The 27,554-nt window shown below is 36.2% G+C and overlaps 1 protein-coding gene and 1 long non-coding RNA gene across 3 annotated transcripts in view; one reads left to right on the top strand and one right to left on the bottom strand.

The window, feature by feature from the left end:
* Positions 1-27,554, top strand: part of BMPR1B (bone morphogenetic protein receptor type 1B) — a 412,316-nt gene that overhangs the window by 74,549 nt on the left and 310,213 nt on the right. The gene's annotated exons all lie outside the window — the stretch shown is intronic.
* Positions 9,456-27,500, bottom strand: LOC122218031. The gene is made up of 3 exons (XR_006201806.1): positions 27,324-27,500; positions 11,486-11,602; positions 9,456-9,659 (listed from the first exon to the last, which is right to left on the bottom strand). It is a non-coding gene; the product is annotated as an uncharacterized LOC122218031 (long non-coding RNA).

Genomic DNA, 27,554 nt, shown 5'->3' with positions numbered 1-27,554 from the left:
CCAGAAATTCTAGTGAGAATGCTAAGACTCACTCTGATTAGACTGCAGCTAGATTGCAAATTCCATCCCTGGCCCTGCAATTACATGTAGCCCCATTGGAAACTAGCCCTTACTGGGAAGTAAGAAAACAGACTGATGATACAGTCAGGAGTTCCCACTGGCTAATGGGAAGGGAGAGCAAACACACACCCCTGGGGCCTTGGACAAGTAGCCTGAAGCACAACTTTTAATGTCTCCTGTTTTATATTAAATATTAATTATAATTTTACACTGTCTTCCATAACATGCTTTAGTATAAATCAAAAATTTTCTTAAAATCCTTGAGTAAAATGAATGATTCTAAGCTATTGTTTGACCTGTGTTCAAACCTCCTTTGGTATCAGTAGGTGTTTGTAAACAAGTCTTACATAATCCTAAGCTAACTGTCTTCAATGTAAACACACATTTGATGTGGAAAGAGAACACTGAAAGATATTAAATACCGTATTCTAGATCTATTTTAAGCCGTGAAAATATTGTCCATTTTAAGGATAAGTTTTCCACAATTCGTCTTTATGTACAACTACATATAATCACTGGAATTAACTCCTTCTTAGGTATTGATAACCATAGTAAAAATATCTGAGGATACTTATTTTAAAAACATGCTTTGTGCTTGGGGTCATTAAACTTAGTCTGTGAATGTGTTTTGTAGCTATAATTGTAGGACATTTTAAAAACCAGAATTGAACTCTTCACCCCAGTTTTCTCTGAGGTAATTATAGGATGAAAAATAACTAAGAAAAAAAAATCTATTTATCATCATTAATGAAAGTGTCTCACGGTACTGTTCAATACCTTTTAAATTTAATGATACTTGCATTTTACGCACACACACATACACAAACATAAATACACACTTGTGCTGATCTATTTTTAGGAAATAGAGTTATCCATTTACTCTGATACCTGGATCTTGTATGAGACTTGGATAGTAAAGAAAAACTCTTAATTATTTTCAGGCAGGAATAGGGCTTACTATGTGCCAGCCACCGTTTTAATGTTTAAAATATAATCACATTCACTGCTTACATTAACCCTGAGAAAGTCAAGTTCTAGGGTGATTAAATAACTTGCCCAGCCTTATGCATGCAGCTAGTAAAGAGTCAAGCAGGAGAACCCAGGGAACTAGATTCTAGGGATCATGATCTTTACAGTGTTAAATTCTAGTTTTTAAAAATTAATTAAAAAGGAAACTTTTCCAGTTGTATCTAGGGAAGTTTACTGTGAAAGCAGTTTGTGGTGATACCATTCAGAGTCTTTCCTAGTTTGAAAGTGAACGGCCAACCCTGTGTTTGAGTTCTGGCCTCAGAGTGGGCTGTTTCCTGGAAGCTCACATCTGTGCAATACCTTTTGAAGTCATGCTTCACTGGGTCTTTGATGTGTTTCTTCTTCCAGGTTGCTTTCAGGTGTCTAACTTCAAATGAATGGTTAATGGGGCCATTCTTTACCAATAAAATAGAACTAGGGTTCTTTTATCCTTGTTGTTATGTTGGTCATAATATGGTGTATTGTTAGAGAAGTTTATTTTAACTAATCAGAATATTGAATTATAAGGTTCATCTTTTGGTTATTATTTTCTGTGCCTGTCCGTTCAGTGATAAATTGGAAACTTCCAAAAAATGTTTTTGGAAACACCAGCTGCTGTTCAAAAGAAGTGTGGTGAATGAGTTTCATTTTTGTGTTGGTAATCAACAACTGGGTGAAAGCCTTAAGATTTATTTTCTCTCTGAGCCTCATTGAGATGCATGCAACTTACCTTCACCCTTTTTATTTTGGGGACTTACTTTATGCTTCTGTCAGTTCCATGATGGATTTCCAGTCTTGTTGGGATAGTGAAGAAGGAGCTGGGACTGTAACCCTAAGACCAGAAACTTTGAAGAAATATTAAATACAAACATACCTTTCCATTTTGAATCATTAGTATGATTTGAATAATCACAAATTATTTGAATAATTATTTGAATAATTTCATTGTGGATTGTTTAATTCCACTCATCTTCCTTTGTGGCTTTTTCTTGCCCTGTCCCATTGTCACCCCAGCCCAGCCACCTGTGCTACAGTTATAGGAAACATAAGCTAATCGTAAGGACAATAGGCTTAGTGAGAGGATTTGGGGGTGGTCCAAAGAAAGAATTGAACAGCAAGGCTTTAGAATTGGAGCCACTTGCCAGTTGACCTATGTCTAGACATCCTTCAAGTGGATGACTTCTCTCTGGCCACATTCTCTGTTCACAATTACAGTGTCTGGGAGAAAGTGTGGGAGAGGACCCAAGTTAGTTCCCCACCTGACCCATCTCTGGGACAGAGGGATGGGGTGTACTGTATAGAAGAACTTGCCTCAAAAGACTGTGGGGATGGGGGTGTTGGCCAGGTCTCTCCCTCTCTGCTGTCCCCTGTCTCTCTCCCTCTGGATTCTCTGCACACTCTCAGACATAGGCAGTCTAATTTGATACAGGATTTTGCTCTAGGGAAGAAGGATGTGCTGAAAAAAGGAAGAAGTAATGGCTCTGGATTCCAAATCAATTTCATATTGATCGCTGGATAATTCTCAGTGAGACATGTTTTTCAGTAATCAGGAGTGCAAATTGATAAGATTAATGCCTGTGGCTGAGATAATAGTGGGCCAGAATTTAGAAGGCATGTACTTCACCTATGCCCTTCTTTAGAGAAGATCAAGAGAGGAAGAAAGAGGAAGAATTAGATTAGTAATTGTACTGTTCTTTTGGGTTAGCTTCTTGCAAGACTTCTCTGCTGTCACCAATTAAAATATAGCAAAATAGAATGTTAGCACTAAGGGATGAGAGAGAGAAAATCATTGCAGAATGTTGATAATTAGAAATTTTATAAAATAATATATCACAGATGACATATTTTTTTTAGGGGATTTAACTACATAATTTAAGGAGTAAATGGGTAGAAAGTTATGGGAGAATATTTTTTCTAGGCTCGTTCACTCTTTCTTTCTCTCTCTCTCTCTCTATACTTTTTTTCTTCTTCCCTGAGTGGTTACATGGATTAACTGATATAGTTCATGTCTCCTGCCCTACTCAGTGCTTGGCACATGATAGTTTGAGACAAATATTTGGTCCCTTTCATTTCCTTTTAATTCCTGGCTAGATTATAAAATCTTGGAGGGCAGAAAATTGCCTCACTTAACTTTATATCTTGTTCAGAATCTGGCGGTAATTAAGTACCTTGTGAATACTTACAAGTAGTTGCTTATTGATTTTTATTGAAGTATAGTTAACATACAGTGTTATATTAGTTTTAGGTGTACAATATAATGATTCAGTTATTCTGTACGTTACTCATTGCTCATCATGGTAATTGTACTCTTAACCCCTTTCTCTGTTTCCCCCCACCCACCTTCCCTCTGGCAGCCATCAGTTTGTTCTCTGTATTTAAGAGTCTGTTTTTGGTTTGCTCATTTGTTTTGTTTCTTGCATCGGCATATGACTGAAGTCATAGGGTATTTGTTTTTCTCTGACTTACTTCACTTAGCGTTATACCCTCTAGTTCCATTCATGTTGTTGCAAATGACAAGATCTCATGTTTTTTATGGCTCAGTAATGTTTCATGTATATATGCCTCCTCTTTACTCATTCATCTACTAATGGACCCTTGAATTATCTCCATGTCTTGGCTATTTAATATATTTGAACTTATATCTTTTAATAATTTCACTTCAGCCTCAGAAAGTTGAATTTTAAGGCAGTTCATCATAAATTGTTAAGTTAGAAAAGGTGAGACTGAAAATAAGTAGGAAGTTCTTATTTTAGGAAAGGCTATTTCAAAACTTAGAGGCAGACTCCTATTTGTTTCAATAACAGTCTAAAGTTTCTACTTTATATCCACTGTTTAAGCTTTATAAAACCAATTTCTTAAAGTTTATTTATTTTGAGGGGGAGAGAGAGAGGTGCAGAGAGAGAGAGAGGGAGAGAGAGAGAGAGAGAGAGAGAGAATCCCAAGCACACTCTGCACTAATGGTGTGGAGCCCTGACATAGGGTTTGAACCCACGAACTGTGCGATCATGACCTGAGCTGACATCAAGAGTCAAACGCTTAACTGACTGAGCCACCCAGATGCCTCTATAAAAACAATTTTTAATAAAATTCTACTTAGGTATAAGCAAAAAGTTGGGATCTAGTCCATTTACATGAAATTGTAAGAAGAAATACTGAGTGTTATTATCTGGATTTAATAGAAGCCCAGGATAGAGGCAAGGGATTTGGAAGAATTATTTCCCTCTAGGAATCTGTGCTTAAATCTTGGTTACTTTATGAAGTATATTAGAAAGTGTCTTGCAAATTGCAGGGGAAGTAAGAATAAAAATATTTAATATAGTTGAAGTAAAAAAAATATATATATAGGTGAAGTATTTGGTAAATAAATACACTTCTAGTCTATCTGTCCAAACCTTTCAGGAATTCAAAGAAATGTGAAGATAAATTTCAGTTAAACTCTTTCAGGGAGTCTATGAAAGCCATTTTATTATTTTTTATTATTTAAAAAAAAATTAATGTTTATTTATTTTTGACAGAGAGAGACAGAGACAGAGCATGAGCGGGGGAGGGGCAGAGAGAGAGGGAGACACAGAATCTGAAGCAGGCTCCAGGCTCCAGGCTCCGAGCTGTCAGCACAGAGCCCGATGTGGGGCTCGAACTCACAGACCACGAGATCATGACCTGAGCCGAGGTTGGACGCTCAACCGACTGAGCCACCCAGGTGCCCCTGAAAGCCATTTTAAAGGGGGAATTAAAATTAATTGAATTGAACTTCTGTATATAACAATTCTTCATGATTAATTCCCCAAAGCACCCAATGGAGACAGTTTTCAGTCATGGAAGTACAAAAAAGGGGGAAGATGTTATTTTAAAGAAATAATCACTGCAGTGGTTTTCATATATTAAGAGTGAGGTACCTTTTATTTTATTTTGGGAGAAGACAGTCCTGACAGAGTGAAGAACAAAGGGCAGATGACTCAAGGCAGCAATGTGACCAGTGTGCTTGAAGACCAGTGAGGAAGCCAGTGAGCCTGGAGTGGACTGATCCAAAGGGAGGGTCCTAAGTGGGTATTCAGAGAGGTAACAGATCATGTTCGGGCTTGCAGGCATTCGTAAGGACTTTAGCTTGTATTTTTAGTGATATGGAAAGTCATTGGAATGTTTTAATCAAGTAAGTAACATGAGTTGTCATTGGCTTTAAAAAGATAGTTCTGGCTGCTGCATGGAGAGTAATGTTAGGACAAAAGATAGGACAAGACAGAGACTTGTGGAGTCTATTACAGCAGCCCCAGGTGAGCCAGGGTGGCAGTGGTGGAACTGATGAGAAAAAGTAAAATTCAGAATGTATTATAAAGGGAGAGGTGGAAGAATTTGAATTATGTGTGGGAGATAAATAGACATCAAGAGAAAGTAAAGGATTTTCCCAGATTAAAGGATGAAGTTCCCATTTATGGGGCCGAGGGAGACTGAGATGTGAAAGTGTGGGTGAAACCAGAAGTTCATCTTTGGACATGTTGAGATTTCGATTAAAATGGGTATGTGAGGTGGGGAGTTCAGGAAGGGACCTGGATGGAGATAGAAATTTTGGGTTTCATTAGCATAGAGGTTTTGCCTAAAACCAATAGACGGAATGAGACATTTAGAGATTGAGTGTACATAGAAAAGAAACTTGAAGACTGTTCCTAGAGCACTCTGATGTTTGGAAGTTGGGGATATGAAGAGAGGAACCAGCAAAAGGAGGATTGGGAAATAGTGAGGTAGAAGGGCATTCAGGAGATTATGTGTACCAGGCAGCCATGTGATGAAAATATTTCAAGGAGAAGGAGTTGATAACCTTATTAAATCCTGTTTAAAGTTCAGCAACATATGGGGTGGTCAAGTGATGACCTTGACAGAAGCAGGCGGGAGTTGATGGAAAGCCTGAAGGGTTGGAATTGGAGGTAGCAAGTGTAGACAGTATTCTTGAGGAAAAAACGAGCTGAGGAATGAATGGTATTTGAAGTAGGAAATTAGTCCAAGAGAAGTTCTTGCTTTTGATTTTTTTTTTTTAATGAAAGTAATTCAAGCCTGGGAGTGCTTTAGTGGAGAGATACAAGGCAGGGGACGGGGTGAGGTTAGGTGGGGAACGGCTGTAGTGCTGTTACTGAGTTAGCCACACAAGATGGGATCGGGTGCCAAGATGGGACTGTGGGGCAGGGAGATGGGTGCTTACGTGAGTGCACAGACTGTTTATTCAGATTGGAGGAGAGGCAGTGGAGTGTTGGGGCACAGATAGAGTGGGCAGTTAGGTGTGGTGGTGCATAATAAAGTTTTTAGTTATTTAGTTTCTGTGGGCTATGCTAGGTAAAAGATTGAAAGGTATAGGAATGAGAAGTGAGGAAGGGCTGGAGAGAGAAAGCAGTCCTAGAAACATAGTAAAAGGTCTTCGGTCACTGGAGTTTTACAGCAGCTATTGCCTGTCTCAGGGTATATTGTGTTTGTTCTCTTTGTGTTTGTTCTAACCCTTCAGTCAAAACCTATAGTACATAGAGGATTGTCCCCTGGGTTGCTGCTTTTCCTTCCTCTTAGTTCTTGATAACCATTCCTTCAGGGTCGCCCAGCATCATGAACACAAGGGCTCTTGTGTGCTGCAGACTTTGACCAAAGAGTTGAGGCGATGGAAGGAAATGACAACATAATTCGTCCCATCTTTATTTTGTCTCTTATGCTTCAGAGTGGTTGCTCTTCCTTTTCTGGGCCTTGGATCCCTTTGGTTAATGAGATAGTTTTCAAAATATAAAAAACACTTCTGATATTATTTGTGAGTCTTTATTGTGCCTGAAATAAGCTCCAGTGGCAGGTCATGTAACTACCTTAATTTCAAAGTAGTTAGTAATGTAAACAGCATTTTTACAGATATCGATAATAACTGACATATGATATGAAAATGTTTGTGATTTCCACTGGTGACAAGGTTACCGGTATTGGCACTGTGATTTGTTGCCTACCTTCATAATGAAAGGAAATGCTAAATATCCTTTTGCTAGAGGTTTATAGACACAGAGATGAAATCTCTTCCCCATCCAAGTTGTAGCCTGCTTTCTGTGTGTTCACCCTCCGTGGGTCTGAGGAAGGGTGCAGGAAGTAGTGCTCCTCTTCTGTCTAAGGCTGACCCCACCATCCACAATCTAGCCTTTTATCCCCATTTTCTCTGAGACTTACTCCAAACACATATCCCAGATTGCTTTTATATCCTCATCTCTTTTTCTGCTCATGGGTGTTTCCCTTTTTTCTTGGAATATACTTGCCTTTCCTCTATCTTTCATTTCCTGTGAGAGTAATAGATAGACTTACCTTCCTGGGTGTGGCCAACCCAGTGACTAGCATACTCTCTTTATTTTTTATTTTATTTTTTTAATGTTTATTTATTTATTTTGAGGAGAGAGCGAGAGAGAGAGAGAAACAGAGAGAGAGAGGGAGACAGAATCCCAAGCCAACTCTGCGCTCAGCACAGAGCCCGACGTGGGCCTTGAACCCATGAACTGGGACATCATGACCTGAGCTGAAATGAAGATTCAGACGCTTAACCAACTGAGCCACCCAGGTGCCCTAGGACACTCTCTTTAAATATTAACTGCTGTAGCACTCTCAACAATAGCCAAATTATGGAAAGAGCCTAAATGTCCATCAACTGATGAATGGATAAAGAAATTGTGGTTTATATACACAATGGAGTACTACATAGCAATGAGAAAGAACGAAATATGGCCCTTTGTAGCAACGTGGATGGAACTGGAGAGTGTGATGCTAAGTGAAATAAGCCATACAGAGAAAGACAGATACCATATGTTTTCACTCTTATGTGGATCCTGAGAAACTTAACAGAAACCCATGGGGGAGGGGAAGGAAAAAAAAAAAGAGGTTAGAGTGGAGAGAGCTAAAGCATAAGAGACTCTTAAAAACTGAGAACAAACTGAGGGTTGATGGGGGGTGGGAGGGAGGGGAGGGTTGGTGATGGGTATTGAGGAGGGCACCTTTTGGGATGAGCACTGGGTGTTGTATGGAAACCAATTTGACAATAAACTTCATATATTTAAAAAAATAAAAATAAAAACAATTTTGAGGATAGTATTAAAAAAATATTAACTGCTGTAGAAGGTGATCACTAAAAGTTTGTTAAATAAATAGATGCTTCTGTTTGGAAATTCACAGACTTTTGTATTAGTAAATATTACAGCTGTCTCTGGCTGGTGAAAGGATGATCCTCATAGGACTAATGAACATAGTGCAAACCCCATTGGTAAACTGGTAGAGTAAGAAAATTCATCTGGCAGTCCATGCAAAAGTTAACATCCTCATAGAGGGATATGCTAGATTTCCATATTTAGACAATTTTGATAAGGACGGTTCAAATTGGCACTTGGTCAAACAAGTTCATTGGTTTCCATGAAGTCTGATAAGGATGATAATTTAAAATAATTTATAGGGGTGTCTGAGTGGCTCAGTTAAGCATCCAACTCTTGATTTTGGCTCAAGTCATGATCTCACTGTTGGTCAGTTTGAACCCCGAGTTGGGCTCTGCGTTGATAGCTCAGAGCCTGCTTGGGAGTCTCTCTCTCTCCCCCTCTCTCTGCCCCTTCCCCACTTGTGCTCATGTGCATCCTCTCTCTCAAAAATAAATAAATCTTAAAAAGAAATGATCTATAATTTGCTGAACTTTACGATTTAGTAATATGGTTAACATAAATTCTTTAAGTTGCATGTTTAAAAATATACTTCTGGTTTGAATTTTGCATTAGATTAACATGGACACACAGTATTTTAGATTAAAAGGATAGAATTGAGTGACAATAGAATTTAGTTTTGGAGAAGTATTCAATATTAGTGTTAGAACATATTTCTTATATTTAATCTGAATTTACTTTTATTCTATCATTTCCTGAATTAATTTATTTTCCTCATGCAGTAACTGATATTCTTTGAACACATACTTCTAATTTATATAGCTGTTCATCATATTTTATCTTTTAATGTTTATTCTTTTGTTATTTTTTTCATTAATGAATGGTTACTTGAATTTTTATGTATGTGTTTATGCAGATACTGAGTCAATTGAGGTAACCTAAAGCTGTCACATTAGTGCTTGACATATAATAAGCACTCTACAATAAAAGAAGGAGCCACAAACATACATAAACACAATTATTTTCTCCAACTAGATTATAAACTTTGTGTTAATAACTCTGTGAACATGGGATCTTGTTTGTCTTGTACATCTTCTTCTCCCCAGTGCCTAGCACAGAGTCTGGCCTATAGTAGGTTATTAATAAAAATTTGTTGTGGTGGGTCATATAGATTGGGGACAAAGATGAAGAAAGTAGAGATTATTTCAGTAACTTGTGTTAAGAGTGAACGCATTTCCCCCCTGTTACCTATTTATGCACGGTGACATTAGCATTTCTTACAAATACCAAGGGAGTATGGTTCTTACAGGTAGATCAAGTGTAGGGAGGTACAGAATTTAGTCCAGATGCACTGGCATGGCTGTCTTGGTTCTTTTTGGCCATTTTCCATTCTTCCTGGGTATGTGCAGGCCACATCAGTTGGACAGTGTTTTAAATATCATCTGTGGTCTTCAGTGAGTGTTTGGAAGAAAAGTAATTCAAATTAAGCTGTATAGACAAAAATATGTACACACACACGCACAGATATATATATATATATATATATATGAACATTACTATGTCTAATTTTAAGCAATGACGGAAATTTTAGCATATATTCAATATAAACCATTTACATGTTGAAGAACTTACATAAATCAGTAAGCTATGTTTTAACATTACTAAAAATAAGATATCTTAACATTTAAGATGTTGCTTTTTCTAGTTTCAAATGATAGGTGTGGTAATGAAAGTACATTATTTGGCTTTATGATATTTATGTACTTGCAAGTTTAGTTGGTAATTCAAATATTTTACAGGGTCATGAAAATCAGTAGTATTTTCCTCTTGTAATGACAGGCACCATATTAAAATTATCACGTTCCACATGCCTTATTTTTTTGATCATTGTTGTATTTGTCCTCCTTAAAAGAAAGGGCATAGCAGCTACTACACTATATAAAGGTAATTTTATACTTGCCAATTGATCTTCCCTTGGGGGCTACTGTACTTTTTATAAATAGCTTGCTGACTTCGAAGAAACATACTTCTGTTCTTAGGAACTCATCTGGAAAGGGCATTTCTTTGGGGATATGGAGACCATGTGTGGAATTTCAGCTACAGGGAAAATTCTGGGTTTTAGACAAAGAAATATTGGGTGGTTTAAAATTGAGAGTCCATTTGTGAAAAATCGGTTTGCTTTTAATAGTTCTATTTTGTTTTTAGAGCTTAATACATTATAGACCCATGGTCCCCAGTCTGGAGTGTTCAGACTCCTAGGGACCTGCAATGCAGATTGGTACCAATAGTCATATTACCCTGGTCATAAGTACTGATTTAAAGTAGTGTATGATTGATTTATTAAAAACGAGCAAATGTTTGTTACCTAAAAAGGGTAATTTGTTTACTTTACCAAACTTGGAATTCATGGAGTAAAAGTAACAGAAAGTCCCCTTCGGAGAGATTCATGCCAACTTGAAGCCTCACCGATACAGCTGTCACATATGTGAGATTGTTAACTCCAGAGATTTTTATTGATTGAATTAATAAATTCAGTTGTAAATCTAAGAATTCAAAATACTTAATAGCTGAATTTTACCTTATGGTGAATCTCAAAGTTTGGTAAACTACTTTTCATCCCCCATTACATTTTTGGATGAAAGGTGCAAGTGGTTTTATGATACTTCTGTGACGAGAATATCTGTGGGGGCTGGTGTAGCTTACATATATATGGATGTGTGATGCTGAATCCGTATTTCTTAAAGTAACTTTCATTGTATTTAGATTAAGAGGTACCCAAAATAAGCTCTGCTGTTTTCAGTGCCAGTGTTATTTTTTCTTTTTTTCCTGTTTTTCTCCCTGACTTTGGATGGTGTGGGGAGGAGAGGTCATGGTTAGACCAGCAGCACAGGCCGCCATCAAACTTGAAACGTTCTGAACAGATAGCACACCCCGCCCACCATTTCTTTCACATCACTGTAAAAGCTCCCAAGTTGTTACTTGAAGACTGAATTTTGTACAAGTTCATTTTGAAACATTTTGAACCATTAAAGTATTAAATGAATTACTATAGAATTGCCACAGTTTATGGTACAACTTAGTTTTTAACAAAGCTTTTGTTTATCACATTCTTAAATGGCTGAAGTATGCTGATAAGAAATTTCTCAGTCATTGTGGCGATTTACAGCCCTTTTTTGCGGGAGGTGTTTAAAATACCTAACCTAAATTTTTCTTAATGCAAGTTTAAGTTACTCTTTCTTATTCATTGTGTACTTGAAGGAAAGTAACTGAGTTACTTGTGTTTCCTCTGGGCTGCATTCATATGTTTGGGGTCATCTGTGAAGTTCTTTTCATGCTAGTGCTGTCTTCCTTCAAACCCCATGCTGCCTCGTCTATAACAGTCCTTGAGTATCCTGAAATGATTAAAAAAAAAAAAAATTATTTTGTTACCCTACTGTAAGTCTCTTATGAAGGAGAAATTATATGAAAGTTTTTTATGAAAGACTTTAACAGCTACATTTTCAAAAATAACAATTTCAATATGGAAATGCTTAGGCATGACTGTACCAGGAATAATGAAATGGTAGATTCTTGTACAGACATGTGGCATCACTAAGAAGACCACAGCTACAAATACAAGTTAAAAATATTTGTGTTAGCAATTCAAAAACAAGTGCTTTTAAGATAATGGGTGTGACTGTTTTAAAAAAGTTCTTATTTATTTATTTAAGAGAGATAACAGGGGGAAGGGCAGAGAGAGATGAAGAGAATCCCAAGTAGACTCCATGCTGTCAGCGTGGGCTTGACGTGGGGCCCGATGTGGAGCTCGAACTCATGAACTGCGATATCATAGCTTGAGCTGAAACCAAGAGTCAGATGCTTAACCAACTGAACCATTCATGTACCCTATGTGTCTTTTCTTAACATGTTGATTGCTTTTGACAAAGCTTCGTTTTGCTTGGAGCTTTGTCAGAAGCAATCAACATGTTAACATAGTTGTGTGTTCTTGAAGAATTCATTGCATATTAATTTTTTTCCTAAAATGCTATGTATTTATGTAAAATGGAGTAAGGTTCTAGACTCATATAATTATAAATGTGTACTTCACCCTCATGAGTCTCTAGTCATTCATTCAAAAGGTGTGAGGGACCCGGGGAAATGCTTTGTTTGGAACTCTCCTTTGTGTTGCAGTTGACATAAGTTTCTCAGCCCATAAAAAGCATGTGCAAGCCAAAAATGTGATCACTTATTTTGAAAAAGAGGACAGTCCTAGGTGCTTTTCTTGAGAACCTTTGCTCCAAGCTAAGCTTTTTTTTTCTTTTTTTAACGTTTATTCATTTTTTGAGACAGAGAGAGACAGAGCATGAATGGGGGGAAGGTCAGAGAGAGAGGGGGACACAGAATCTGAAACAGGCTCCAGGCTCTGAGCTGTCAGCACAGAGCCTGACGCGGGGCTCGAACTCACAGACCGCGAGATCATGACCTGAGCTGAAGTCAGATGCCCAACCGACTGAGCCACCCAGGTGCCCCTAAGCTAAGCTTTTAAATATAGGGCCTATTTTCTGATGCATCAGTAGTTTTTGTGTGTGTTTTTTTTTGTTTGTTTGCTTTTTTTGGTTGTTTTTTTCCTCTATTCAGTTTTTCTTATACTTTAATGTAATTGATAAGGACAAGCGATTCAGTTGTTTCTCAGAATCCATCTAAGGTGTCTTGAATGGTGCAAGCTAAAATAATCTCAGTGAGAAAATAAATCTAAGCAAATTATCCGTTGCTAGCAAATCATTGTGGGTGACTACCAAAGACATCCTTTCTTCATCTTCTTTAAGTGGAATCCCATATCATGTAAAGATTGTGTTATTTTAGAATACATGGCGGGGGGGGGGGGGCGGTGATCATGCCAAACATTTATAGAGCACTTATCTAGCAGTTACGTTACTTGCCCTATCTTTTATTTTTAAGTCTTTTAACCATCTGAGGAAGCACACATTATTCATACCTTTATTTTACAAAACAGAAATCAGAGCCATAGAGAGGTTAATTACCTTGCTTAAGGTCACACAACGATTAGGTAGTAGAGCCCGTATTTTATATCAGGTTTCTTTGACTTTACAGCAATTGCTGTTAAGTTTCACTGGTGTTCACATGAATCTTTTCAAAGGTGGATTATAACCATTAAAATGTGTCCAGGACAGACCTTCAGAGAAGCTCTCCCTATCTCTTTTCTAATAACGTATTTATCTACATTTCCTCTTTATTTTCCATTCTTTAGAGTTAGCTAGATGTGTGGGATGTGAAAGTGAGCCATATGTAGAATCTCTACTTGGTGTTATTTAAATGTCAACATGGTAATGAGAAATTGATGGGGCCAAGTACTTCAGACTTGCCAGTATCATGATGTTCATCAGTAATAAGCAAATGAGCGTGGTTAGCCTGTGTGCTCTAGAATGATAGAAAATACAAAAACACTGTCATGTACTTAGCAAAAACTATATGAGTAATAACACCCAGAAAGTAGAGGATAATGCTAATTTTTTTGGTAACCACCTTCAACTTCAACTAACAGGAAAGTCTACTTTTATTCTCCGGGTGCCAGTTACCTGTGAAGAAGAGGAATTTGCATTTCTGCATTGGTGATACTTGTGACTTTGAGATCAACATTGCCTTCTGGTCTCCTGTGTGTTGCATTCTTTTCAGCATTAATAAATTTATTTAAAATAAAGTTATGTTAGTGGATCAAATGAGTTCTTGTGCTTGGCAGTGAAATAATCAGATTCGAACTTATATTTAAAATTTAGAGAGGCTTCCCATTAAAAATAGCATTTGGTTGCATTTGCTGACATAGCCTCTTCTAATTTTCTGCTAAGAGATTAATGAAGACCTAGAAACAAACTCAGTAATGGGGGGAAAAAAAGACTGATACTCAATTGCTAGAAATTTTGATGCATTTCCCCCATCTACAAGGAACTAGACTAGGAAAAACAGGATTATCTAATGAAACTAATCAGTATAAAGTAGCAAATGTAGTTTGCTTCTTTTGTAACATCTGCTTGCTCAGACACCCACGATCTTGAAACATTGAGGAAATGGGGCAGCTCTCCATTTGCTGCAAGGGCGGCTATTTTTCTGAGGAAGCTATAATATTACCATCATTTATGCTTCTGTTCTCGTAGTTTTTCTGTCTGTCCAGCAGCTTTAAGAAGAAAGAAAACAGCAAGAACATTAAAGATTAGGGTAGTGGGAGCTGCAGACCACTGCATCCTGAAAGGAAGATGTCTCCCAGGTAATGGACTCAAAGTGGGAGTGGAGAACCGAATGGTAGGCCTTTTAGATTTCAGGTGATCCTTTTTCAGATTGGCAGTCTGTTAGGAGAAGGTTCCTTTGCCATCCAGAAGACAAGCTTTATATTAATGCCTGATGGCCACTGAGAATTGGACTTTTGACTCTTCCTATGAATCTATATCTCTGCTACAGCACTGTGAAGGGATTTCTATAACCATCCAAGAGCACAGTGAGCCAGGCCAAGCCTTCTTTGGATGGTGGACACTGTCACCAGCACAGGAAGAGGCAACAGAAAACCTGAACACCATTTGATTTGTTAACTGATACTGTACTTCAGGGTAAGGGCCTATCTTTCTGAAAATGCACGAGAAAAGCACATTTTAGGGAGTATTTACAAAACTAGAACATTTAGAAAACAGTTTAACATAACATAAGGTAGTAGGTAGGGTATCTGTGAACCTGCTGCAGACAGCTGCAAGGAGAGAACTAACTCATATTTCAGGCAAGATTGCAGGAAACAAAAAAACTGGGAAAGTGGGATTCAACTCTGCAGAAGAGGCAAGAAGGAAGAATTCATGTTTTGAAGAACTAAATCAATGATGTGAAGAACCAGCTTCAGGAACTTAGATTTCAAAGAAAGATCAAGAATAAAAAACAGATAAAAGATAATAAATATGGGGAAGGAGAACTGAAGTCCAGTCTAGGAAAGATAAATACAAGTGGCTGATAAAAATAAGAAAAAAAAATCAGCCTGTTTTGCAAAGAAATGGAAATAAAAATGAGTTTTCACTTTATGCCAATCAAATTAACTAACATATATTAAACAAGTGAACCCCCCCGTTTTTTTTAAGTTTACTTAATTGGTTTTGAGAGAGAGAAAGAGGGCACATGTGAGCAGCAGACAGAGAGGGAGAGAGAGAATCAATCCAAGCAGGCTCCACGCTCAGTACGGAGTGCAACATGGGTCTTGATCCCACAACTGTGAGATCATGACCTAAGCCAAAATCAAGAGCTGGACGTTCAACTGACTGAGCCACCCAGGCACGCCCAAAATACCCTTTTGATAGAAGCTCAGTGGAAAAGTCCTGTTTGAAATGTATAGTCATTTCGATAGTTTGGTAACATTTTCTTAAAAAGGTTAGTGCTTTATCTAAAGGTTACAATCATGGATATGTGATAAGATTTGCTTATAAGGATAACAAATAGGAAAAATTTTGATAACCTATGAGACAGTTAGTGATAATTTATAGCCCTAAAATCATGGTTTTGAAACTAATGATATGGAAATATCCTTCCAATATAATGTAGTTTCAGTGTATCCCAAGCTGAGAGCTAATAATGAAGAAGGAAGATGTATTTAGTGGGAAGTAAATGTGGAAATATGTTTGCTCTCCAGATGACTTACTTCCCAAATCATTTCTTATGAATTAAGTCCTAGTAAATGTTAGCACCTTATAGGTCTGAGAAAGCTGCCATAGATTTCTGCTAACATTGCCTAAACCTTTTTATACTGTTTTAAATACCACAGAACATTGCTTTTAGTGGAACAGATATTAACATTATATTAACATCTACCAGAAAAATGTTATTTCAATACCAGTTTGGGAAACAATATGTTAAATAAAAAAAAATATATATGTGAAATTGAAGTAAATACACCAAATAATTTAAAATGATCTCTGAATGGTGAAATTGTTATATACTTATATGTCACTCCTAAATTTTTCTTCAACAGGAATTTCTTTAATAAGAATGCAATACCTTTTTTTTAATAGAACGTACAGCAAATGTATTTAAAAAGGAGAAATTTGAAGAATTCTGCCTATAAAATTCAATAGTCATTAGAGGGCATAAAATAGAGCCATTGTGATGGAATTCATGTCGTGATTGTATGCTGTTACAGGATTTTAGAATAGACATTTATTTTTATGTATGTATATATTTTAATGTTTATTTATATTTGAGAGAGTACGAGTGTGGGAGAGGCATAGAGAGAGGAGGGAGGACACAGGATCTGAAAGCAGGCTCCAGGCTCTGAGCTGTCAGCACAGAGCCCTGTGCAGCGCTCGAACCCATGAACTGCAAGATCACAATCTGAGCTGAAGTTGGACGTCTAACCGACTGAGCCACCCAGGCACCCCGGCATTTAGTTTTTAAGGTGTAAGGAGATATTTTGACCAAGTATTCCATCTTGCACAGAATTAGTTCCTCCTTTATTGTGAATGAGTTCCAATAGACCAAAAAAGTAAGTTATCCTGAGCCAAAGTAGAGTGAAAATAGTTGTTGTTTCTTTATTTTGTTTTAATCAGAGAACTGAATACAACCCTTATCTTACTTGTCATTAACCCCAACCAAGTGAAAAATGGGACAGGGAGGTTAGTCCCTGTGATGGTTGAAAGTGTGTGTGTGTGCGAGCCTGTATGCATGCACACACATGTATGTGTGTTTAATCTTTCTTCCTCCTCATTTTCTTCATTTTTTAATACATCAAAGTAGAAGACACTGTAATCCTATCTCTTCAGAGTCTTTCTTCCACCTCTCCCAAATCAACCTAAATTCGTCTAATTATTCACAGATGAGATTAAGTCCAAAAGAATTTTTGTTCGTTGTTGTCCTGTTTCTCTTCTTTGTTTTTCTTATAGAGATGACTACCTTTCTTTTTGTGGCTATGTTAATAGATAAGCATGTTCACATAGTTGGCTATTGCCATAATCATATTATTTTATTAATGCAAGAATTTTAGACTAACAGAAGCAAATCTGGAAGTGATTTAGATCATGGCCTTTTTGAAGAATTTGAATTGTGCCCCCATCAGACTGTGTAGAGCAAGTTACATTGGGAGGTGTGAGAAGTAAGCATCAAGAGGCTATACTTTGTTGGAATGGGTAGTATTCACTGTAAGTTGTAAAGTTGAAAGAAATGCATGTTCTGGTTAATCTTTTTATTAAAAAAACGGCTTTTATATTTCTCAATTATTCAGGTTCACTGTTTTGATTTAAACTGAAGACCATAGCGCACACTGTTAATGCCCTTCCCATGAGGGATGCTTTTATACTGACAAGTCCATAAAGCAGCCTTATTTTATGGACTGTCGTGTGTTTAAGGGCACCCCCACATTAATTTGCTAGGTGAGACATAATTTCAGAATACCTTGTACACATTTATTTGTGGAACATTCAAAGATAGAAAGTACTGGAATACTCATATGGTCAACTCCTGCATTCTTGATTTGGTGAACACTTTGATCAGTGTAGTGTGGCAGTTTTGCAGACGCATCTCAAACCAGGTGGCATAAAGATGATAAACCTTAAAACAACTGGGTTCAGTATACATTTTTTTGTAGAGTTAATATGCAGCAATACTCAGTACTAATACTTAAGATATCTGTGAAAATAACAAAACATTTTTTAGTTATTTTGGCCCAGTCTGTGAGCAAATTATTTAATAAGGGTGTTGTGGTTAGGATTTCAAAAGCAAATCATTTCCATTTTATCATGAAAAATCCTTCTCTTTCTGGGTTTCCAGGCTCTTGGTTAATGATTTGTATTGTGATCAGGGTGGTTTTGGGGATTTTCATCTGTAACTAATTAGAACTTGGTTTTTTGATTTGAAATTCCACCTCCTTGGTTAAACTTCCTAATTGGGCTAAGAGAAGCACTTTTTTTTTTTTTGCCCCTTTTCTCCCTTTACAAATGATTCCCTAACACTTCCTAAACTAAGTGGAAGTACTTCTGATGAAGGTAGAAATTGAAGGTTGAAAGAATTTAATTAACGAGGCAGTTATTTCATTTTGTATATAGATGTTTTTCACCACGGGGAAATCTTTGGTTTCTTTTGGGTACGGAGGAAATAAAGTATGGTCTGAGAATTAGCTGATAAATGCTACAAACTTGAAGAGCCAAAGCTGTATATTTAGAAGCATTTGGAGATCCAGAAATATTCAGATGATGAGCAAATATTATTTCCAAAATAGTCATCAGATATTATAGAATGAGATATACATAATCTCAGGGCAGTTCTTGAAGACAAGGGCCATTTCTTATTTGTTGTTTTAATGCCTAGCTTTTGAATATCAGGTTCACATAATAGGTTTGCTTTAATTTAGATCAAGAAAATTTAAAAACTGAGGCATAAGTATTCATTTGATTAATTGAATTGTTTATATCTATCAGTCTCAGTGTAACCAGGCATATGCCTTTTTTTTTTTTTTTTTAATTTAAGAAGTTGTCTGCTACTTATCGATCTTACTTTCTTTTTTTAATTTTCAGAGGAGTTTGCTCTTCTTCCTGTTAAGCATTTAGGTTACAGCAGATTTGGTTTTATAATAGTTCAAACCAACTTTGGAATTTGGCAGACCTGGATCTTCTTGATTGTAGGCATTTCTGGTGCCATTCCACGCAACAAGAAGTTCTTGGACCAAGTCTACCTAAAGTCCAAGTTCATACATCTGTCTGTTTCATAGATCCCATTCTGTTTCATTCCATTCTGTTCTTTATTCCTTCACATAAGTGTATGTTTTTCACTTCTGGCTTGAGAGTTATAGATAGTATGGTGCAGTGATTATGGGAAAAGGTGCTGCAAATAAAGTGGGTTCAAATCCTGGTTCTGCTCTTTACTAGCTGGATGATCTAGGGTTAAGTTGTTTAATACCTCTGTGTCTCAGTTTCCTCATGTGTAAAGTTGGGATAACAGAATAACTTACCTCTCAGAGCTGTTAGACGATTAAATGTGATAATACATACGAGGTGCTTAGAACAGTGTGTGGTGTGTAACTGAATTCTTTGTCTATCTTTGAAGGCTGATTTGAACTTGATATCACCTGCTTCACCCCAGAGTATTTTCTGACCCAATTTGGTGTTTGTATTCCACTTCAACCAAGGTTGAACTTATCCTTTGGTATGCCTCACCTGCGCCCTTTGAAGTCTTGGGTACTCTCCACACAACCACCTGAATTCTGTCTACCTTGTCAAGCCTCCTGTTCTACCTTTTTCTTATTACCGAGGTAAAGACATGGTGCTTGAACTCACAAAACACATATCACCAACCTAGATTGCAAACTTTGTGACTATAGACAAATAATGATTTTTGATATTCCATAAGTACTCTTTGTTACTGCACAGAGCAAAAAAGTTACCCGGTAAACCCATGCCAGTTGTAAAATTGCAGCTAATCTATTTTCTGAATGAGAAATTTAGAAATGATCTAAATTGATATAAGTGAGCAGACTTCAGCGATTTACAGTTTCATTCATGTGTTAGGAGTAACCCGAGGTCGTTTCACATCGTGTATTCCCTGAGCCTGTTGTTTGAATAAAATAGGATTATCTTAAGCCAAGTGTCAGGCAGGTAGGTAAGCAGTTTGTATTTACTGCTTGTTAGACTTTAGTTATGAGGAAACTATATATTTCAGTGGAGATAGTAATAGTGGTAACTGTGTAGTGCCTGTGTCCACGTAATACCTATCGACCAGTACTTCATCATGGCTGAAAAAGGCTTAAAAAAAAAAAAAGAGGACTTAGAACATTGTAAATTTCAGACACATTTTTTTAATGCAAAATTTTAGTGTAGAAATGGTGCTTCTAGATAGTTGACCGACTCTCTCAGGCTCTGGAGGATATTATTTGGTGCTGGTGACCACAAGAAGTTAAGCAGGACAGTGAAGGACCCTGTTCTTGGCAACATGGAATGGTGAATAACAGTATTAGGATTTTCTTTTCCACAAACATTCTAGGATGTTCAGGCTATTCACAGTGAAACGTGAAGAAGATAGTAGTACTCAGAATTTACTTTGCAGTTGCTATTTGGTTTCTAGTTTAGGTTGTGTATTCTCCTTTAATGTTTCATTTTGACATAATATATTTTAACATGGACTTTTCTTGCAGAGAAACATTTTATGATATAATTTTTCTCAAGTTCTAGGAGACAACGTGGCTGTGTTTTATTTACTCGAATCATTTGTGATGAGAACCAGACTCAAACTTATTTCAGAAATATTGTTAATTATACAAATAAAAGGGGCAGATATCTTTTTGATTCATCTACACATTTCAGAGTTGCTCCATATTACATTCATGAAACCGTTTCTAAATAATCATACAGCATCTTCTAATATTGGTATGTATTTCATACTTGCCCATTAGAAGTTGTATTTAATTACACGACTACACAGTAATGGGTGGTTGTCAGGCAGAATGAGATTTCAGTACATGGTAATGAGGTTAAAGGTAATGGAAGGTAGATTCAAATATACATGATGAATTGTATATTTGAATTGTTTCTATACATATTATAGATTTTAGTTAATATCCTATTGGTATTTATAAAACAAAGAAAAGTAAAGAAAGATAGTAGGTCAGGTTATGTTTTTAGTTTTCAACATTTTTAATGGGCAAAATTCAAGGAATATGTGCTGCAGTAGCAATACTGCAAAGAAACAATTGTCTGTGGTTTAGGTGCCTACCACTGTAATTACTGGAATCCAGTTTTCAGAAGACCTTCTCCCATTTTGGATCTCCTTATGGCAGGTTGAGAATAAATGCTGGCAGGTGGGAAGATGTCAGAATAAAAATCAGAATTAAGGAAGATTGCAATTATTTAAAAAAAGTCAACAGCAAGGTACCCTTTAAAGGATTTGAGGTGTGGGGAAGAATAGAGATAGAGGGAGGATTGGGAAATCATTTTGGATATTAAGGTGACCTGAATCCTATAGGAAGGAAGTGCTTATTAGCTACTGTTTCTGAGCCGTTTTAGTTTTTTGTGTGTTTTTTAGAAATGGATCCTTTATTAAGAGTCAGAGTCTTATTAAAGGACTTAAATTGCACTTATGCAGATAATTTCTTAGAATTTCTTCAAGGTATATTAGGGACTTGACTTCTCTATTATTGCATTTGACAAAAGAGGTATAAGCTCAAGGTGCCTTTTTGTTTTGAAAATATTAGGGCAAGAGGATAAATGTCAACAAAAACTCAAACTTGCCTGATTCCCTTTTAGCCCGTTTACTTAAATCATGCTTAAAATTATAAATAAGGTCAACATGTAAGAAATCAACTTACTACTTTTTTCTATTTAAATACATATTTTTACATTATACATGAGAAAATAGTTTAGTGGTATTTGAGGTTTGTTTTATGATTTACAAACATTACACTTGAATACAATGTGGAGTTTTATTTTTTAAAATTTTTTTTAATGTTCATTTTTGAGAGAGACAGAGTGTGAGTGGGGGAGGGGCAGAGAGAGGGGGAGTCACAGAATCTGAAGCAAGCTCCAGGTTCTGAGGTCGGCACAGAGCCCATCACGGGGCTTGAACCTGCAACTGTGAGATTGTGACCTGAGCTGAAGTCGGATGCTTAACCGACTGAGCAACCCAGGCACCCCCTATAGTGGGGAATTTTAAGGAATGATCAGGTTTTATGGGTATATTCTCTATCAATTCAGAAAAATGTAGATTTTTATTTGTTAAAGCTAGTATAAACATGCAGCATATAGTTCAACACATGAATCTGCTCATGCTGTTTCTTAATATCTTTCAATGGTTCCCATTGTCTTCAAGATGACATCCAGTATCTGTCTTTGAAGCCTCATCTTCATTCGTTTACAGAGCTTGTGTTTTCCCCTCATCTGCTCCCTCTCCCATTTCTAATAAGGATTACGTCACTCTCTATCAACTCAAGCTCTCTACATCTGAATATCCTTGTAGCTTTTCAAAGGCTGACCATTTCTTTTCTTCAACTGCATGAATACAGGTCATGGGCCACCAGCTTTCTGCTTCATATTAACATCCACCTATATTCCCATATAGTCATATTGCCTTCCCTTCTTTCTGAGTGTAAGCCTCCTCTCCAAATTGAAATAATATTCAATGATTTTCTACTTTCACTCTCCCTTTCCCTCTTTCTCTGCTAACTCCTTTTTTTTTTTTTTTTTTTTTTTTATAAACTCTTTTCCCTTAGCAAAACCCTTCTTTGACCCATTGTCAGCTTCTAACTGCTGCCCTAACTCTCCTTCTGGAAAGAACTTGTGTGTGTTCCTGACCACCCATTCATTGTTTATTTCACTGTCTGAAGCTGGAATTGCTTTCACCAAATCACTAATGACTACTGATTTGCCAGATTCCCCAAACACTTGTTTCAGGTGCTGGCATATTCCCTGTATCCAATGAAAATGACACTTTTTATTAATATTATCCTCTCCTCATTTATTTATATGGCTTCCCCTTTGCTAGGTTCTTTTCCTGGCTCTTCCACATGCCTTGTAAATGTGTTCACTGAGGTTCAGAGAAACTGCTTTATCTCTTACTCCAGCATGATTTACTCTTTGGACTGATGCCCCATTCACAAGCACGCCTCAAAACACAGAACAGGTCTCCCACCTTAAGTCTTGACCCTCATTAAAGGCTTCAGTCTTTTTGTTTATTTCATAATACCTCCCAAACTCAGTATGCCCAATTTGAACTCATGATCAGTTCCGTAAAATTTAGTCTTTTTTTGTTGTTGTTGTTATTTATTACCTATAAGTGACATCCCTACACAGGACATTACCAGATATACAAACACTGAAACCAGGAATCTGGGAACAAATCTCTAATTCTTGCTGCCTGTAGTATCTTAATCTTGAGTCTTCTCTTTATTCCTACATTTTATGTCTTGCTTAAATATCATCTCAGTTTTCACCAAGAATAGCCTTAGTGTATCCTCCCTGCCTGCCTCTCAGGCTTTGGCTATCTATATTTTGTTATTTTTGTTTTGTTTTGTTTTGGGGCAAATTGAAAATACTTGTTTATGAACCCTTTGGGACACAAAATTTTTCATAACCTTCAGAAAGTGATTGACACATTGCTCAATACATGTTTATGGTTTAGGTATAATCATTGTAGTTTGGAAGACTAGTTCTAGTTGCATATTGAGATCATAATTTAACAGGATCATGATCTAACAGGATCACGTTTCCTTGGAAGGGACCAAGAAGTATTCTTTGTTTTCAGTGTTGAAGGATAAGCGTGACTTTAACAGTTGTACTTGAGAGAAAGACCATTCTAGGCAGAGGGAAGACCAAACACAAAAACAAAAACAGAAACAAAAAAACAAAAAACCCAACAACAACAACCGAAAAAAACCCACAAAACCCCAAAAAACAAACAACAACAACAACAAAACCCACAATGCTTAATGCCATGATAGTAATAGGCAGGGTAAAAATATTCTTGGAGCATTAGAATCAATGTTTGAATTTATGAGAATACATATGACTTATTATTAACCAAAAGTATTGGATAAGAAGGTATTTATGTTCAACTAGTGACTTTATAGTTTACTCAGACAAATATTTCATTTTAGGGATTCCTGACTTGGCAGACTAGACATGATGGATTGAATGCTGGACTTGAATTTCTTCTGTAACTTCTAATTTCTTGTTCTGCTTGTTTACATAGTGGTATGATTTGCCATGGAGTGATTATTTAAAAGTTAAATGTTAGAGCACTCTGAGGAGTATGCTAAAAATCAGAGACTGTATCTTAAATTTCTCTAGAACCTCTTTTAATTAAAAAAGCTGTAATTTGTCTAAGTTAATTTCTTACTATCTTAGAAACTGGGAATGATAATTTGTGAATTTAATTTTATTTTTTCCATACTGTAAAAGATAAAACCTCCACAGCTTTTCTTTTAAAGTCTGGATTCATTATTCATATATTGTATGAAAACAATTTTATACTTTTTTTCTTCAAACCTTTTTCCTTTATATAACTAAGCACCAGAAGAAAGTCAAATTTTTCCTGTGATGCTAAAATTTCTTCCAGATCACATGTTGAAGTACCCTTTCCTTTTTTCTTTGAGGCCTTTCTTAAGTGATCAAATGTAGACTTTTAAGTATATATGGCCAGCTCTTTAATCTGAACTACTTTGTCTAAATCTGTGCTGTTCAGATAGCATGTATCTTCAGTGTTCAGCTTTGCATCTGGGCTATACTTCAACAGGTATAAAATAGATATATTTTTCTTCCTCTTTTAGATTTGACTGAAATTAGAAGCGTGTTCCATATATATTGTGTGGGTTCAAAAGGCCCGTTTGATTTTGAAATACTCACTTTTACTCATTATAAAATAAATTGTGACTGTTTTTCTAAGTACAAAACCTTTTCCTAACAAATAACATTTTAATTTGTTATTTTCCTTGACCTCATGTGAGCGTTTCTTTTAAAAGTTTAGTTTTTAGGGATGCCTGGGTGGCTCAGTGAGTTGAGCATTCGACTCTTGATTTTGGCTCAGGTCATGATCTCACACTTCATGGGTTCGAGCCCTGGGTCGGACTCTGTGCTGACAGTGCAGAGCCTGATTGCCTGCTTGGGATTCTCTCTCTCCCTCTCTCTCTGCCCCTCCCCTGCTTTCACTCTCTCTGATTCTCTAAATAACTTAAAAAAAAAAAAGTTTAGTTTTTATAGAATGGTACATGTTTTATATATTGTCAGCCTTTATTTTTTCTAAAGGTGCAAAGCCGAATGAGTGATTATAAAGAATAGTAGCACCTCTTTCTCTTTGAGTTCTGATCAGTATTTGTGTAAAGCAGAATATCTTTCAGATTGAATAAATTATTAGTAGTACTTTCAAGTGATATTTAGCAAGCCTTGTGGGTAATAGGGTTGAAAACATGCATTGTGTGTTTCAAAAGTTATGTTACTTACAGAAGCTACAGAGAAATTTAGATTTTAAGGAAAAGAAATTTATCTTATTGTCCTTAATAATAGCCTTTTAAAATTCTATTTTTGTAAACTATGACCAGTCTTAACTAAATTTTTCTTTTAAACCTTTGGATAAAAATTCATGTTATGTGGATTCCTGCAGCATGAACTTAGTGCCGTATTTGGGCTTGTTTTTGTGATTTTCTTCCACTAAATTTGGAATGCTGTCTTGAGGAATAGGTTTTTGGCTTTCAAGGGCCATCATAGTCAAACACTAGTTCTTAATCACTGTGTCTGTGTAGTGTCTTGCTGATGTTGCTCTCAGTGTATTGACTTCCTTTTCTCTCTGTTTCCAGCCAAGATGTTTTGAAATGTTTCAACCAAACAAAAAACTACAGTGTTACCATTTGTGATAGAGAACATCTTTACTTGGTTATGCTATTTGCTGCGTGATGATTATGGAATTACTGTTATAATAGGAACCGTTAACTTTAAGCTTGTGCATGTTTTGGATTAATAGCATCCTTAGTATTTTTTTTCTCTTCTCAGTGCCTTGGCTTGTCTTGTTAGGGAAGGAAAAGAAATGATTTAATGTTTTATCATTTAATTAAACTTTTCTTGAGTATGTGAGAGTAAATTTCAGTTTTTGTTACAATGAGACTTTTGTGTTACCTTTGCATTTGATATTCTTCCAGAAAACATTATCCTCTGTTAGCACAGCAAGTTGATAATTGTTCCACCATACTTAAAGGTCTTGCATTGGATTCTGACCTTACTCTGGGAACTTTTTTCTCTAAAACTGAGATGATGCAAAGAAGGGTAACATGACTCAGTTTGGGATTTCCCATGTCAGCGCTGGAAGGTGTCCTGTGGTAGGCTCTTGAAGAGCAGTTAGGGACAGTGGAAATAGCCTTAGATGAGGGGATGGATAGCCACAGTCCTCAAGTAGACTCTAGTTTACAAGGAGTTTCAGACACTTATCTGTAAATAGTGATGATCTGTGTGTGTGTGACAGAGGTATTCTGTTATCTATTTATTACAGTACATATGAGCTAGGTATTATCCTCATTTTACAAATGAGGAAACCAAGGCTTGGAGAAGTAAGCAGCTTGCCCAAGATCATAAGGTCAGTAAATACAGAGCTGGCATTCATACCCGGGGACTATTTTGACTACAAGACTTGGCTCTTCACTGGCCTGCACTGTGTTCCATGTAAAGGACCATGTGCTTATTGTGAAGATTAAATAAATTAATGTGTATGTCTTTGTAAAGCTGTTATTCCTGGTAGGGAATATATATATATGTATATATATATATATATATACATATATATATATATATACATATATATACATACATATATATATACATATATGTACATATATATACATACATATATATACATACATATATATACATATATATATACATATATATACATACATATATATACATACATATATATATACATATATATATACATATATATATACATACATATATATACATACATATATATATATACATATATATATATATATATGTATATATATATATATTTGGAACTTGGAACTGTTGGTTTTTTCTGCTATTTCAAGGATTGGCATTGACTTCATAATTCTATATGTAAATATTTTCACCTTCAAGATTATTAATATTTGTCAGTGTTCTGCTTGTTGATTTATGATGTATATATATTATTCATATATGTAAACATATATAAATATATATGTATACACACACACACTTCTAAAAAGGGAAGAGAATCTATGTTCTTCCCTTTGTGCTGTGGATTTGTTTTTTTCTGAAAAAAAAAAAAAGTTTTACCTCAGAGTCTTCTTTTTAGGATTTTCTGGACTTCAGGATTTAATAATTTATTATATTACTCACTTATAATTGCATGCTGGAGAATAGGATCTTTAACACTCCACTGTTTTAAAAAAATAGTACAAGGTAAACACATATAAAAAAAAGATTGATTGCTTTAGTAAGGACACTGAATAGTCAAAAACTTTTCAAACAACTTGGTTTACTGTATACACAAGCTATTTTGAGTGTTGTGAATTACTGAAATACTTTAAGACCTTCTCTAGTTTGTATGCATTACTGAAATACCCAAAGGTTTGATTCTGGAATGCTTGAAAAACTTTAAATTGCAAGGAGAAAACCAATGAGTACTTACTCATGTTGTAACACTTTTCTGTAATTTCCCTCAATTTCTGAGGTTGTCCTCTGGTACCTTTTATTCACGTTAGGGATAGATTTTAAGTACTCTTGATTCCAAGTAATTTGTTTAATTGTCTTAATGCTATCTTTATAATGATTTTAAGCTGTGGCACTCTGTGAGCGAGTGCCCAGGGGCTGGATAATTGACATTCAGGCAGTGAGGTCTGCTTTCTCTTACTGGCCTCTT

Source organism: Panthera leo, chromosome B1, assembly GCF_018350215.1.
Source record: "Panthera leo isolate Ple1 chromosome B1, P.leo_Ple1_pat1.1, whole genome shotgun sequence".
In the NCBI taxonomy this organism is placed as follows: Eukaryota; Metazoa; Chordata; class Mammalia; order Carnivora; family Felidae; genus Panthera; species Panthera leo.
Note: the sequence above shows the minus strand (reverse complement) of the source record. Positions and strands in the feature narration are given on the sequence as shown.